Source organism: Rattus norvegicus, chromosome 3, assembly GCF_036323735.1.
Source record: "Rattus norvegicus strain BN/NHsdMcwi chromosome 3, GRCr8, whole genome shotgun sequence".
NCBI lineage: Eukaryota > Metazoa > Chordata > Mammalia > Rodentia > Muridae > Rattus > Rattus norvegicus.
Genome location: NC_086021.1, coordinates 89,992,325 through 90,006,558, shown reverse-complemented (window position 1 = coordinate 90,006,558; position 14,234 = coordinate 89,992,325). Strand labels below are relative to the sequence as shown.

Below are 14,234 nucleotides of genomic sequence, written 5' to 3'. Positions count from 1 at the left end.
TACATCAGCGCATGCCTCTTTGGATTTGTGAGGCCCACCTTCCACAGTTGGCAGCTGCTGTCAGCTGATGCGGTGCAAGTGTCAGATTATTTTTGGTGACTGGTGTTAAAGCCGGTGTGGGTGGGGACACTGTACATCTCCAGCCATACGACCTCACTGCTAGGAGGGTGTTGGTAGTAAAGCACCTTTACCCAATGCGAGCAGCTCTCCAGCCCTTCCTTGGCTCACGGGCACACGCAGCTGCTCTGCAGATTGGAAAAGGACTCCATCTCCATCATCTGGAACAGGAGCTGGCACAGGAGTGATTCTTGCCTTAAAACAGATTTCTGTTTAGAGTAAGGTTGGGCAACTCCTACACAAAGGAGAAAAAGGGCCTTGGTGCCTTAGTCAAAGTGCTCTCTCTCTCTGTGCAGATCATTGCTTTAATTTAAAAGTATGCTTTAATCAAAGAATAGCTGTGGGCTTTGATATGTGTCCTCAGTGAACACAGATCCTCCTCCTCCTCTTCTTCCTTTAAAGAAAAATAGAAAAGATAACATAAATATATTCATATATTTCCAGATTCACCATAATCAGTTTGCTTTTTTTCTTTATGAGGAACATGTACATATAATTATGGACACTGCATATACATTATAAGCATATATGTATATACTTTTTAAATTTCATTTTGAGAAGAAAGGTTATAAACGTGTAGCAAGCACAGTGTTGACTAGCTTTCATCAGTTACTTTTCTCAACACCGTTACAAACACCTGATGAAACAACTCAAGGGAGGTTTGTCTTGGCTCACAGTTTGAAAGCACCTGGCCTATCATGGCGGCCAGGCAAGCCATAGGAAGTAACTTGCCATCTCTTTGTATCTACAGCTACTTGGGAGAGAGGCAGAGAGGGCGAGGATGCTGCTGGCCTTCATCTGGCTTTTCTCATCTTTCCATTTTTATTTAGCTTACGAATCCAACTCACAGGATGATGCCATCTATATTTAGAATAATTCCACACCCTCGGTTTAATTTCTCTGAAAACTTCTGTACAGATACAACCAAAGGACTGTCTCATTAATGCCCAAGGAATTTCTTGTCTCTTTTGTTGAATTTTATTTTATTTTGAGACGTGGTCTAACTATGCAGCCCTGGCTGGCCTGCCATCCTTCTTTTTATACCTTATTCTCTATTCTCTCTCTCTCTCTCTCTCTCTCTCTGTATTCATGTGTGGGCACATATGTGCGTGCATATGCATATGTGTGGAGGCCAGCAGGTGATGTTTGGTATCTGTCCTGCTCATACTTTACCCACTGAGTTAGTTCCTCTCCTGCTAGATGTTTCTTAACCCAATTCCTTTTTCTTTTTTCTTTTATGAGATCAGCCTGTGTAGCTCAAACTTGAACTTGTGATCTTCTTGCCTTGGTCTCCAGAGTGCTGGGATAACAGGTGTGTGGTACCACAACTGTCGTAATTTTATTTAATTTTTGATGAGATCAGGAATTGAATCTAGGAACTTGTCTCATGCCAGGCAAGTACTGTACCATGGCGATTTATAGCCCCTGCTCATCTTAACCACCATAAAGCATATGGTTCAACAATGTTCTGTATGTTCACATTATCTGTAGCAGATCTCTAGTCTTCTTCATTTTGCAAAAATGATACAACCCATTGAGTAGAAATCCTGACTTTCTCTTTTCCTCAGCTCTGGCAACTACCTTTCTGTGCTGTTTCTGTTGGTGTGAGGGAGGCTCGTGCAGCATTTGTCTTTAATGAATGGCTTATTTACTCAGCCTAATGCCCCAGACATTCATCCACACTGTAGCATGTGACAGAATTCTTTTCTTTTTAAATTTTCTTTTCATTTTATGTAGGTCATATTTTTATTAGTTTGTTTCTTATTTATTTTTTGTTGTTTTGAGACAGGCTTTCTCTCTTGCAGCCCTGGCTGTCCTGGAACTCAGAGATCTGCCTTCTTCTGCCTCCCAAGTGTTGGCATTAAAGGTGTGCACCACTACTGTCTGGCTTCATTTACAATTTTTAAGTAACATTTTCATTTATTCTTTTATGTTTTAATAGATGGATATGGCACATGTGACATCACGCTGTAAGACTATTCCGTAGTTCTCTCTCCCATCCTCTGTTACATCATTGCGTGCCTCTTTGGGCTTGCAAGGCCCACCTTCCACAGTTGGCACACTGCTGCCACCAGCTGACATGATGGTGATCATTTAAATCATATCTACCCACTGTTTGCCCACTCTAGCTTTCCCCAAACCACCTCCAACATGTCTCCTCTCAATGTCATCCCCCCAGCTCTTTCCTTTTTAAATGACCAACTGAGTCTAATTAGCGTGGCTCTCTGCCCATGCACTAGAGCATGAACCCACCGGAGGCTGCAGTCCGTGGGCCCTAGGAGGATCTATTCTAGTTGATTTGTTAAATGGTCATGTTGCTCGGACTCTGACCACCCAGAACTGGCCTGACCACCCAGTTCTTCCAAAGTCTAACCCACCAACCAAGGAGTGTACTTGTTAATTGGTTAGGTTGGAGCCTGTCAGTTTCATCACTATTAGACATTCTCTTTTTTATTTGTCTAATAATGACAAAGATGACAGATGTGAACCTAACAAATAAATAAGTAGAACCAGGAATGGGGAAAACTGACATCTTGGGTCTCGTGGTTAAGAAAGATAACTATTTAGAATTTTTGCAATTAAAAAATATCGATGATATTCTGAGACTGAATATCACCTCTAGCATTCATCGGCTATTCTAGCCTGGGTCACTTACTATCATGGTGGTTCTCGGATAAATCATATCTCTTAAACCCTAACATCTTCAAATAAAGTTGTTTCTATTTTTTCTTATGTAATTAGACAGCCTTAAGGGAATAAAAATTAGTTTATCCACACACATCACACTGTTTATCCTAGCAGAGGTGTTGGTAAATCAGTAGGAATAAAATTTGGAATCTATTTGACCTATTTACTGGGTGATGTGAAAGCCATGGGGGTTGATTACTGCTAGTGCTGGGCTAGAAGAGAGGCTCCTCAGGGGCAAAGGCTCAGCCCACTCTTCTTTTAGGATCTTTAGAACTCAGCAGGTGTCCAGCAAAACCGGAGGCAATGTGGCTTGCTAGGATTTTAGAAGAAAGTCTTGTCTCTTTCAACAAATAACCTTTATTGTGCTTTAAAGGAAATACCCTGACTTTCACTTGGGCTATGTTACAGTCTGAACATCTGTGTCCCTATCTCCCCTATTTGTATGATGAAACCTTAAATCCAGAGGTCAAGATATTTTTGAGCTGCTTAGGTCACTAGGACTGATTCCTCATATATAGAGTTATTGCCCTTGTAAAAGAGAACACTGGGGAGTTGACTTGTTCCTTCTACCATGTAAGCACCCAATGACACGTGAGTATTCTGTGATCCAAAGGACAGCATGGCACAGTTGCATGTGATCTTTAATCTTCTAGCTTCAAGAGCCACGAGACATACATCTCTATTTTTATAAGACACCCAACTTAGTGTATTCTATTGGAATAGTCTAAACAGACCAACAAGGCTCTGATAGTCAAGGATTTGGAGATGGGAAGAGTACATTGGAGAGGAGGCTTGGAACAATAACACCCAACTTTTACTTAGCAACTAAGACTGACTTTCTGAATGTTGGGATTGTCACCAGCAGTGACCAAGTAGCCATGAGTCCTCAGAAAGCTGAGATAACTGGAGGCTGGCTTGTTACTCAGAGGTAAGGTATTTCTATTAGATTGTTTCATAACGGAGGAGGTGATTAGTTTTTCCAGATTAGTTTTCCTGGTTTAAGTTGGTTTCATTGCATAGCATGTACCAGGGAATCCTCATGCAGGGGAAATGATTTTATCTTACGGAACATTAGTGTCTTAGTTTCTTTTTTCTGATAAAATGACTACCAAAATGAACTTGAAGGAGATAGGGTTTATTTTGCCTTATAATTCCCGGGGACAGTCCATCGTCTGGGTGAGTAAAGGCAGGAGGAGGAGCTTGAAGCAGCTGCTCACCCCACACCTATAATCATAAGCAGAGATGACAAATGAAATACTTGGCTCGTTTTCTCCTTTTTGGATAATCTAGTACTCAAGCAAGGGAATGGTGTTTTCCGTTTTTAGTATTGGTCTTCCCACCTCAATTAACCCAATGTACCTACTCGTTTCAGGTGTGACCAGAGGCTAAACAATTTCTTCCAGATCCTGTCAAGTTAACAATTAAAGTAAGCACCACAATTCACAGACTTTTTATATTTTGTGGCATAGATAGTGTTCTGGATTCTTTTTGAAGACACATTAGAGTAGGTTATCATTGTCTTCTCAAACCTTGCTTTCCTAGGCAATAAAATGGAAATAATAACACCTAAACATGATAGCATAATTGGGGAAAGCATTGGGTTATATAGCAGAGTGTCTAATATAGTAACTGACATGTAGCATTCTCAATTCTTGTGCAAATTCTTTAGGTAAAATTATAATCTCTGCCTTAATGGAGTTTGTAGGATATATATTCGTTAGCTAGGTCTTCTACAACAATAGTACCACAATCTGCAATACCTTAAGTGACAGAAACTTATACACAAGTCTGGAGGTTGGCTGTCTAAGATCATGTGCTTTGTGGATGTTAAAAAAATACTTATGTGTATGGATGTTTTGTATGCAGGTGTATCCGGGTACCACATATATGTCTACTGTCCCTGAAGATCTGAAGAGGGTGTCAAATCCCCTGGAACTGGAGTTATAGACAGAGATGAGCTATCATGTAGGAGCTTGGAATTAAACCTGGTTTTCTAAAGGAATTAAACCTGGTTTTCTAAAGGGCATCCAGTGCCTTCTAATGGCTAAGCCATACCTTCATCTCCAAGGAAACATTATTGATTGACATGTCTTGGGATAGAAGGATGCTGTTACTTATGTGATATAGGCAGAGCCCTGGGATAGTACTGTACATATTGCAGTGTTCAGGGTGGCCCCCACCACTTCTAGCCCAAAATGTCAAGAACCAACATTTGAGGAACTATATTTTATTCTTGACAACTTCCTCCTGAGACGAGTTGGTCATAATGTAGGGCCGCCTATAAGAAAGGTGAGAACATAATGTTTTCCTCTCATTAAATTGATGCTCACACACACACACACACACACACACACACACACACACACACACACACACACACAAGGGTTACCCACAAGTAAGGAAAGAGGAGTGAATATTGAATGGCAATGAAGGAAACTGGATGAGTCTTGGGTCCATCCAGGCAGGCTTGCCCATGAAAGAGACCAAGCCTGGAAGGTGTAAGAGATTGCAAGACAGTAATGTCAAGGCCACAGAAAAAGAAACTAGAGCAACCATTTCTCAGAAACTGATAGGAATCAGCAGAGGAATAGTCTGGCGGTGAACTGCTGACTGCTTGCTGTCTGTGACTCAGATGGCTTATCATTTATCCTAGGGCTCCAGCACTGACCACAGTTTTAAACTATTCATAAAAACTATTTGGGGGTTCAGTGATTAGTTTGAGATGAACTCCACTCTTTCTTTATTTGAGACAGGGTTTCTCTGTGCAGCCCTGGCTGTCCTAGAACTCACTCTGTAAACAAGACTGGCTTCAAACACACAGAGATCTGTCTGGCTCTGCCTCCCAAGTGCTAAGATTAAGGGCATGTGTCATCACTGTCTGGTATTTTTGTTAATTCTTAACTGACAAAGCAATGGCTTGTTTAAGCCAGTCAGACTCTTCTTTTGAATGTTCTGGTTTTTGCCTATATATGTCTTCCCTTTGTCTTTCTTGGTAGACCAGATGGTCTTTCCAGGGTTTCTGTCACTTATGTGCTCTTAGAACCTGATACGTAATTTGTGCAACTCTTGTTTAAACATTATTAAGAATGTCAACAGGGCTGGGATGTAGTTGGTGGAGTGATTCTTGCATAAGCACGAAGACCTGAATTAGGATCCCCAGTACTCACATCAAAAAAATTATAAAAAATAAGGTGTGCCATATGTGTCTGTTACACCAGCACTGAGGAGACAGAGGCAGGAGAATCCCTGGGGTTTACTAGCCAGTGAGTCTAGCTGAGTCTGTGAGCAGTAGGCTCAGTGAAACTCTCTATCTTAAGAAAAAAGGTGCACTAAGATACCTGGCATTGACCAGTAGCTTCTGCCTACATGTGTGTACATATGTATACATGTGAATGAACATCTGCATAAACCCACATATACAGCACATGCACACACATGAGCATATGCACATATACACACATAAACAGAAAGAAAGAAAGAGAAGAGAGAGAGAAAGAGAGATCCAGAGAGTGATAGTGGATCTAACTGAGCATCATGCTTTTTTGGGTAATGGTATACCCCTGTGAAGCCAGCTTACTTGTATGTGATAAACCCTCAGGGTCTAGACTAAATATCTCTGAACCATTTTTTATTAAGTCAATGGATTTTTAATTAATTAATTAGAATTAATTAGAGGTAGGTCAGGCTTGCTTTTTTTTAAAATTATTTTCTGAAACATTACATCTCTTCTGCAGTTTCCCCTCCTTTCACTCTTCCCTGTCCCTACCACCTTCCCTTTTCCCCAGATCCTCTCCTCCTCCATTTCCCTTAAAACAACAAAGAGAGAGAGAAAAGAAAGGAAGGAAGAAAGAAAGAAAGAAAAAAAGGAGGGTGGAGAGAGAGAGAGAGAGAGAGAGAGAGAGAGAGAGAGAGAGAGAACAGGACTCTCTCAGGGATATCAACCAAACATGGCATATGGCATAACACATTACAATAAAACCAGGCACAAGGGCTGGAGAGATGGCTCAGAGGTTAAGAGCGCTGTGTGCTCTTCCAGAGGTCCTGAGTTCAATTCCCAGCAACCACATGGTGGCTCACAACCACTTATAATCAGGTCTGGTGCCCTCTTCTGGCCTGCAGGAATACATGCAGGCAGAAAGCTGTATGATGTATACATAATAAAAAAAAAAAAAAAAAAAAAAAAAAAACAGGCACAAGCTCTCATGTCAAGGCTGTATAGGGCAACCCAAGTAAGGGGGAAAGGGTCACAAGTGCAGGCAAAAGACTCAGTGGGAGGAGACCCACAGGAACACCAAATTACATAAGCACAATGTATATGCAGAGGACATAGCTCAGACCCATACAGGGTCCATAATTGTTGCTTCAGTCTCTACGAGTCCCTATGAGCCTTGCTTAGTTGAACCTACGGGAAGTGTTCTCATGGTGTCCTTGACCCCTCTGGCTCCTATAACCATTCCTCTCCCTCTTCTGTGTTGTTCTGCTCACTGCCTAGTGTTTGACTGTGGGTCTCCGCATCTGCTCCCATCAGTTGTTGGATGATGCAGATCAGGCTGGCTTTTATATTGCTGCTTTAGCTTCTGGAGTGATGGCAGTCAACACACAGCCATGTATCACCATGCCCACCTCAACGGCAAGTTATCTTTGAATAAAAACCGCATCCCACAGGGCCATATCCCTTTGTGGGGTCAGATATCAGTAACACAGACTAACACAGTTGTTCAGAATCATTACTTTTACTTTAGCACATCAATTTGGAGTAGCTGTCACAAGGCAATTAATTATTCAAGTTAAATGTGGGAGACTGAGTATGTGAATTTATACCTGTTACATTGAACAACTCTGGAAATATTAGCAAAAGAAAAAAACAACGAACAAACCCAGTCAACAACCAACCACAAGGAGAAAGAGCATGGAGAATGCTAATTCTTTAGTCTTTATAGAACAGAGAGAAACCAGCAAGGTTTTAGTTAGGGCTCCATTCAGAACACCAAATGACTCAGGTGCTGAGGTAGTGGTAGTGGCAGAATTAGGCCACTCCAAAAGACAGGCAGAAAATTGACTGAAATTGTACCCTACCTAGGTGCTTCTTCTGACCACAGAAAATTCTCAGAGCAAGAGTTTTATCCCTGAAAGGGATGAACTACAGACCTTTGGACTTAGGACGTCAAACACAGTTGATAGCAGAAATCACATGCTAGACTGATAATGGGGATCAATGAAATTGCAAAAGACGCTATCCTAGGCTGCATACCTGGGATGGTTGCAGCCAGGCCTACAACTGTCAAGGCAGAGTGTGGAATCCACCCTAGGGACATCACCAACTAGTGGAAGGAAACCGTTGATAGACTGCACGCTCAAAGGCGGGGACACCCCTTAGCTGTCTTTGTTCATACAAGCCTGAGAAGTCCTGCCGAGGTATGCCTAGCTGTGCTTCTGCCCCTACAGATGAGCACAGAGCCAATACCTCTTTGTGGGGAAAGTAGATACAATAAAACACAAAGCCAAGTCAACAAACAAAAGTATGCAAATTTAGAATGCTGTAACAGGAGTTCTCAAACCTGTGGGTCCCAATCCCTTTGTAGGGCAAATGACCCTTTCACAGGGGTCTTATCATCAGAAAACACAGATATTTACATTATGATTCATAACAGTAGCAAAATTATAGTTATGAAGTGTAGCAGTAAATATTAAAAAATGAATCTACCATCCTGTGCTGGTGTCAGCTCTGTTGGGCCACATGGCATCTGCAGGGCATTTTCATCTCAATCAGCAAAGCATCTATTTCAACCGCTAAGCTCCCAATCTCCCCCCCATGCTGCCGCCTCTGAGCCCAGCAGCAGCCACCTACTTGCAACTCTCTTGCTGCGGACTCTGCTCACATTCGTCTCCTGTGGTTATAGTTCCAACTCCCAGGAACCTGCTAAAATCAAAACTCAATAAGCTTGTCATTTAGCAATCAGATTTATATCCTAAATTCTCATTCCACAAAATGTCCACAGAATAAACTCACAACCAATTGATAATGATATAACTGCCCACCTAGATAAGCAAATTGTCCTATAAAATTCCATCCCTTATGAAATATTCATAACTACCTGTGGCCCCTTAAGTCCACACAGATCTGGGTCGTCCTTCTCCTCCTCCTCCTTGGTTCTTCTCCTTTCTCCTCTCTCTCTCCTCCCTACAAAACTCTGTGCCCACCTTACTTTTTCACTGCCTGATCACAGGCCTTGCCTTATCTTGTGCCTGCCTTCACCTGCATATAGACATCAACTACAATGAAGTAACAATGAGAATAATTTTATGGATGGGGTCATACAACGTGAGGAATTGTATTAAAGGGTCACAGCATTAGGAAGGTTAAGACCACTGACACATTGACATATTATATATGTATAATATAATATACATTAGCTATTTATTACTTTCTGTCACTTGTGAATGTGGGCTGTGTGAGGGCAAGGGCTTGTTTATTTTTCTAGTCCTAGGACTCTTGACTGGTATAGTGAGTCTGCTAGTAAATATAGTTGATTAGCTAGATAAATACTGTACTCATAATAAGGAATAAGACACAATTCAAAAAGAGCAGGAAAGACACTGGAGTCTTAGTAATGTGATACAAAAATTGATAACATTAGTAGAGTTGCAGAATAAAACCAGGAATATATTCTTAAAACATGTGATAAAAAATGGAAGAGGATAAAGAAAGCAGAAGAGAATGAATGAGCAGATCAGGCAAAGAGGTTTAACATCATAATAGTGGGAATTCTGGGTAGAATGCTGAAAAGATGGGAGGAATAATTATCCCTCTAATGAGATAAAGGAAATACTGTGCTTTTCTTTCCTTCCTGCTCCTAATTTAGTCCCAGAGGCAATTGGTAGCTTCTAGGGGAAGGAGAGTCAATCTTCTTTAAGGGTATGACTCCTGATAGGTGTACCATGCTCCAGGGTATGGGCCCATGCCATGGTATGTGGGCTTAGATTTTTCAAAACCTAATTTAATAAGTGTTCTCAAATACTTAAACCTCCTCTTTCTAGCCCACAGTCTAAAGGTGGGGGAGAAAAGATGGTAAATAGGACAAGGGGGTGTGGACCTGTTTAGAAGTAGTTTTTTGGGGGGTGATTCCAATCTCCATTGTCAGGATACCAGCAGTCCAGTTTGATAGTGTCAAAATACCAACAGTCCAGTTCACCAAAAAATGAATCAGCAGCGGTGGCACAATCCAGCAGAAACAGCTAGGGCTCCGCCAAATTGGCACCAGTCAGCTGGAATGAGAACCAGCCAAAATTCAAGGACAACTTCTCTTCCATGGCTCTCTCAATGAAGTAAAGATCAACAAAGACGTGAAATCAACAAAGTATTGCATGCCTAGCAATGCAAGTGCCCTGTTACTGTCTGTTGGGTCCTACTTATACTCTCTCTAAACACTCCCAGTCCTCTCACAGGTCTGCTTCATCAAAACATCTCATGACACAAACAGAAATCTCCACTTCAATGGTATACAGGAAGCATATATTAGACTCTGTAAGCTTTATATCTCTAAATCTATCTATCTATCTATCTATCTATCTATCTATCTATCTATCTATCTATCACCATCTATCATGTTTCTATGTGGACATTGAGTTGGAATGGGAGTGAGGGTAGATATGAGAGGGATTAGGAATATGGGGGTGAAATATCCTGCATGCATGCATGATAGTCTCAAAAATTGATAAAAAATACCATATTAAAAAAAAGAATTTTGCTAGGCAGTGGTGGTACATGTTTTACTCCCAGACTTGAGAGGCAGAGGCAGGCAGAGTTTGAGACCAGCCTGTTCTACAGAGCAAGTTCTAGGACAGTCAGGACTACACAGGGAAACAAAACAAACATACAAACAAACAAACAAACAAACAAAACCCAACTAAAAAAAATCCCCCCATCCAGGTACTAGGTCATAAAAATGTACTTTTTAGGCATCCTGTCTCAGAACACTGCAGAGAAATAAATTAAGAGGAAGATCTTAGATATAACGGAAAGGATTCAAAGAGGAAGGAGAAGGAATTCTTATCCGGAGGGCCCAGTCCTGACAAGAGGCAGAGTAACAGGGCCGTAGTGGGTACGTAGCTGGCAGGTAACACTGAGTGAAGGGAGCATTTGTGTGGAGATGGAACTTTTAGTTCTGTTTGGAGATTACACACTAATTGCAGGTACATACAACACTAAGCAAATGTGAGCCAAAGCAATTAGGAAAAAATGATTCAAAAAAGATATATAATTATAACACACCGAATGCCTTAGCTGTAAAACACATTATTATTGCTAGCAGTACAACATTAAATATTAACAATGATTTTGCTATGACTTTATTGAGAATACAGATAGGGATACAGTGATTATAGTGTGATGTACAGATTAATACAGGCAAATCTTTGTTTTTCTAAAGTCAAAAATTAAAATCCTGGGGTACTGCTCAGGAAACCTGTGAGCATGTGACCTAGAAATATGAGAAGGAAGAAGAGAAACAAATGGGAGATTTGAAAGTCACTGTGGGGATGGTGTCTGGGCTGAGGGAGGAGTGGGCTGGGGAGGATTCTTGTTTTAAACCCCATGGTATTGCTCAGCTCTTCAGTATGCATAATGAAGTCTTTGACAGCAAAAATTAGCTAAATATAAAACAGTGTGGTGGTGAGGTGGTGGTATCATAAGCCACTTCTGTAATCAGTTGGCTTCGCAGGGGCTGGCTTAGGGGCTGCAGGCTTTGTCAGATGGATTGTGCTTTGTTCTTTGAAGCAGTCACAAGCTCGTCATGCTCTCTCACTCTGACGGAGCAGAGTCTGGGAACCAGGACTCTCCACTGTCCACTTGAGTATCAACAAATATGCAAATACTGCACACACATTGCATCCTCTCTCTCACTGGACACACAACACACACACACACACACACACACACACACACACACACACACAGAGGCAATGGGTGAAGTGGGGGTAAAAGGTGAAGGCAGTTGTGTGTGCACAAGGAGACCAGAGGAAAACCTTATGTCCCGTTTCTAGGTGCTCGTTCTAGGTGTTCTTTATCCTATCTATGTATGGTGTGTGTGTGTGTGTGTGTGTGTGTGTGTTGTGTTCATGTGCATGCGTGTGCATATGTGTGTATGGGTATACACATGCATGCCATGGTCTGCGTTCCTGCTTCTACCATATGGGTTCCAGGCCTTGCCCTTAAGCTGTTAGCCTTGGTGGCCAGCATCTTTACCCAGCGAGTCTTCTTTCTGGACCTATTTACTTTGTTTTAGGACACAGCATCTCTGACTAGCTTGGAGCTGCCTGCTAGGGGACCCAGGGACCCATTTCCATCTCTCTAGCTCTGGTATAAGAGCTTATGCCACCGTGTGCATCTTTCTATATTATTATTTTCTAATACGCTATTTTAATGATTTGATAATTTCACATGCCTTTTGATCATACTCTTTGCTGAGTTTATAACTCTGGATCTACCTCTGCATCTCCATTCCTCTCTCTCTCTCTCTCTATCCGTGGAGTCCAATTGATGTTGTCCCTGTGCTCCCAGTTGTGAGGTCATCCCTGGATCCAAGGGCCACAACCATTAAAGACAACAGACTCTCTTACACCAGGAGCCATCAGCTATTTTTATCACCCCCTTAGTGTGGGTTCTGGGGATCAAACTCAAATCCTTGTGCTTGCTACCGAGCCTGTGCCATCTGCACAAAGCTGCAGTCACACTCCTCTGTGGCTTCTCATGTGTCTTGTCTCTATATTTTTCCTCTTCTATCTCTGAACCTACTCCAATAAGCTTTCATTCCCACAACCCTACAAAACCCGCATCTTCTAAAACCTTTCTAATCAGAGTTCAGTTTTCTTCAAGTACTATTATTTTTAAAATCTTGCTTAATGCACCAGCAGCATTTGATACAGTTGGATTAGATCTTCTAGGACAGCTTTCCCACTGGTCACCCAAAGAGCACACCTTCCTACCTTTCCCCCCTCAAATTCACTGCTCCTTCAGCAGCTCCTGTGAATTTCTTCTGACCTCTCTCATTTCAATGCAGAGTGTCAGAGTGCAGATACTGGATCTCTTTTCTGTTTAGGATTTCTTACTTCAGGGACTCAGAGCACCCTCCAGCCTTAAATATAATCAATAAACTGATGGAATCTAAATTTCTATCTTCATTCTAGTTTTTTTTTCCTGAGAACTTCAGACTTATCAACCTTGATCTTTTACTTAGATGTGTCCCAAAGGAGATCAGATCTGTAGTGACATCGTTGCTCTGCCCAAGAAAGCAGTTCTTTTGGAGACTTTTCTCCGATGAGTGTCTGGCTATCCCCCCCCCCCCCCGCCTCCTAAGGATCGGCCAGATTTTGCTGTTCTTCTCATCGCTCTTCTTTCTTCTTTCTCCTCACATTCCGCAGTCAGATAAGAAACTCTTTTGGGACCTGACTACCTATCATTCCTAGCCTAAGCCACTGTGGCTCTTAAGCTGCCATTGCAATAGCCCCCTAACCAGTTTTCTTGTATGTGCTTTCAAACTTTGATATTTTATTTATTTATTTTATGGGTATAAGTATTTGCCTGAGTATATGTCTGTGTATCATATGCCTCACAGAAGCTACAAGATGTCACCGATTCCAATATGAACCTTTGTGAGCTGCCATGTGGGTGCTAGGAATTGAACCCAGGTCCTTTGGGAGAGCAACCAGTGTTCTTAACTGCTGAGCCATCACTCCAGCTTTCGCAAATGCCCCTTTGAAGTCTACTTAAAATAAAATTCAATAGACAGTGACCGTTTAAAAAATCTCCCATATGAATGCTCCTCCATGTAGCTATGGGTTGTTGAGTGAAAATCCCAATGCCAAGTGTTCTTACACTTGTTGTTGTTACAAGTTGTTGGTCATGGAAGCTCCAGAGGTTCCCCAAAACATTGCTGTGGTCCCAAGGACTTGATTATAGGACTCTATTGCGGAAGATATCAATCACACACTTTGCACACAGAGCACAGAAAGATCAAGCTGTATCAGAATGGGAGACCTCCTCCCTGCTGGACAGCTTTCATAGCTTCAAGTCACTACGCTGCTTATGAGGGTAACCAACTGCTTTCTTGTTTAATTTGAGGCCTGTTCTATCAGAGGGAATTCATGTCTGGTACTATAAACCCAGTTAAGAACCTGGTACTGTCAGTTTGGTTAAGGCTGAGGAGGTGATGTGCCCTACAGGAGAACTTATTACCAGTTTTGGCTAAATGGACATGATAAACAGACAACACTAGATTAGTACTTCTCACAGCCACAGTCAGAGGAGTCTCTTCAAGTTTCATGTGGAGGCTAATGCAGATGACTGGTCAAAGTACCAAAAAGAAGTGGATGCTGCAGTGATCGACTCTAAATAGGACATCTGTACCACCCACTCCCAGGTTCCAGGAACA

At 41.8% G+C, this 14,234-nt stretch overlaps 1 long non-coding RNA gene across 1 annotated transcript; it reads left to right on the top strand.

Moving 5' to 3' along the window:
* Window positions 1-664: 664 nt before the first annotated feature.
* Window positions 665-4,802, top strand: LOC134486404 (uncharacterized). The gene is made up of 2 exons (XR_010065260.1): window positions 665-4,231; window positions 4,672-4,802. It is a non-coding gene; the product is annotated as an uncharacterized LOC134486404 (long non-coding RNA).
* Window positions 4,803-14,234: the final 9,432 nt, after the last annotated feature.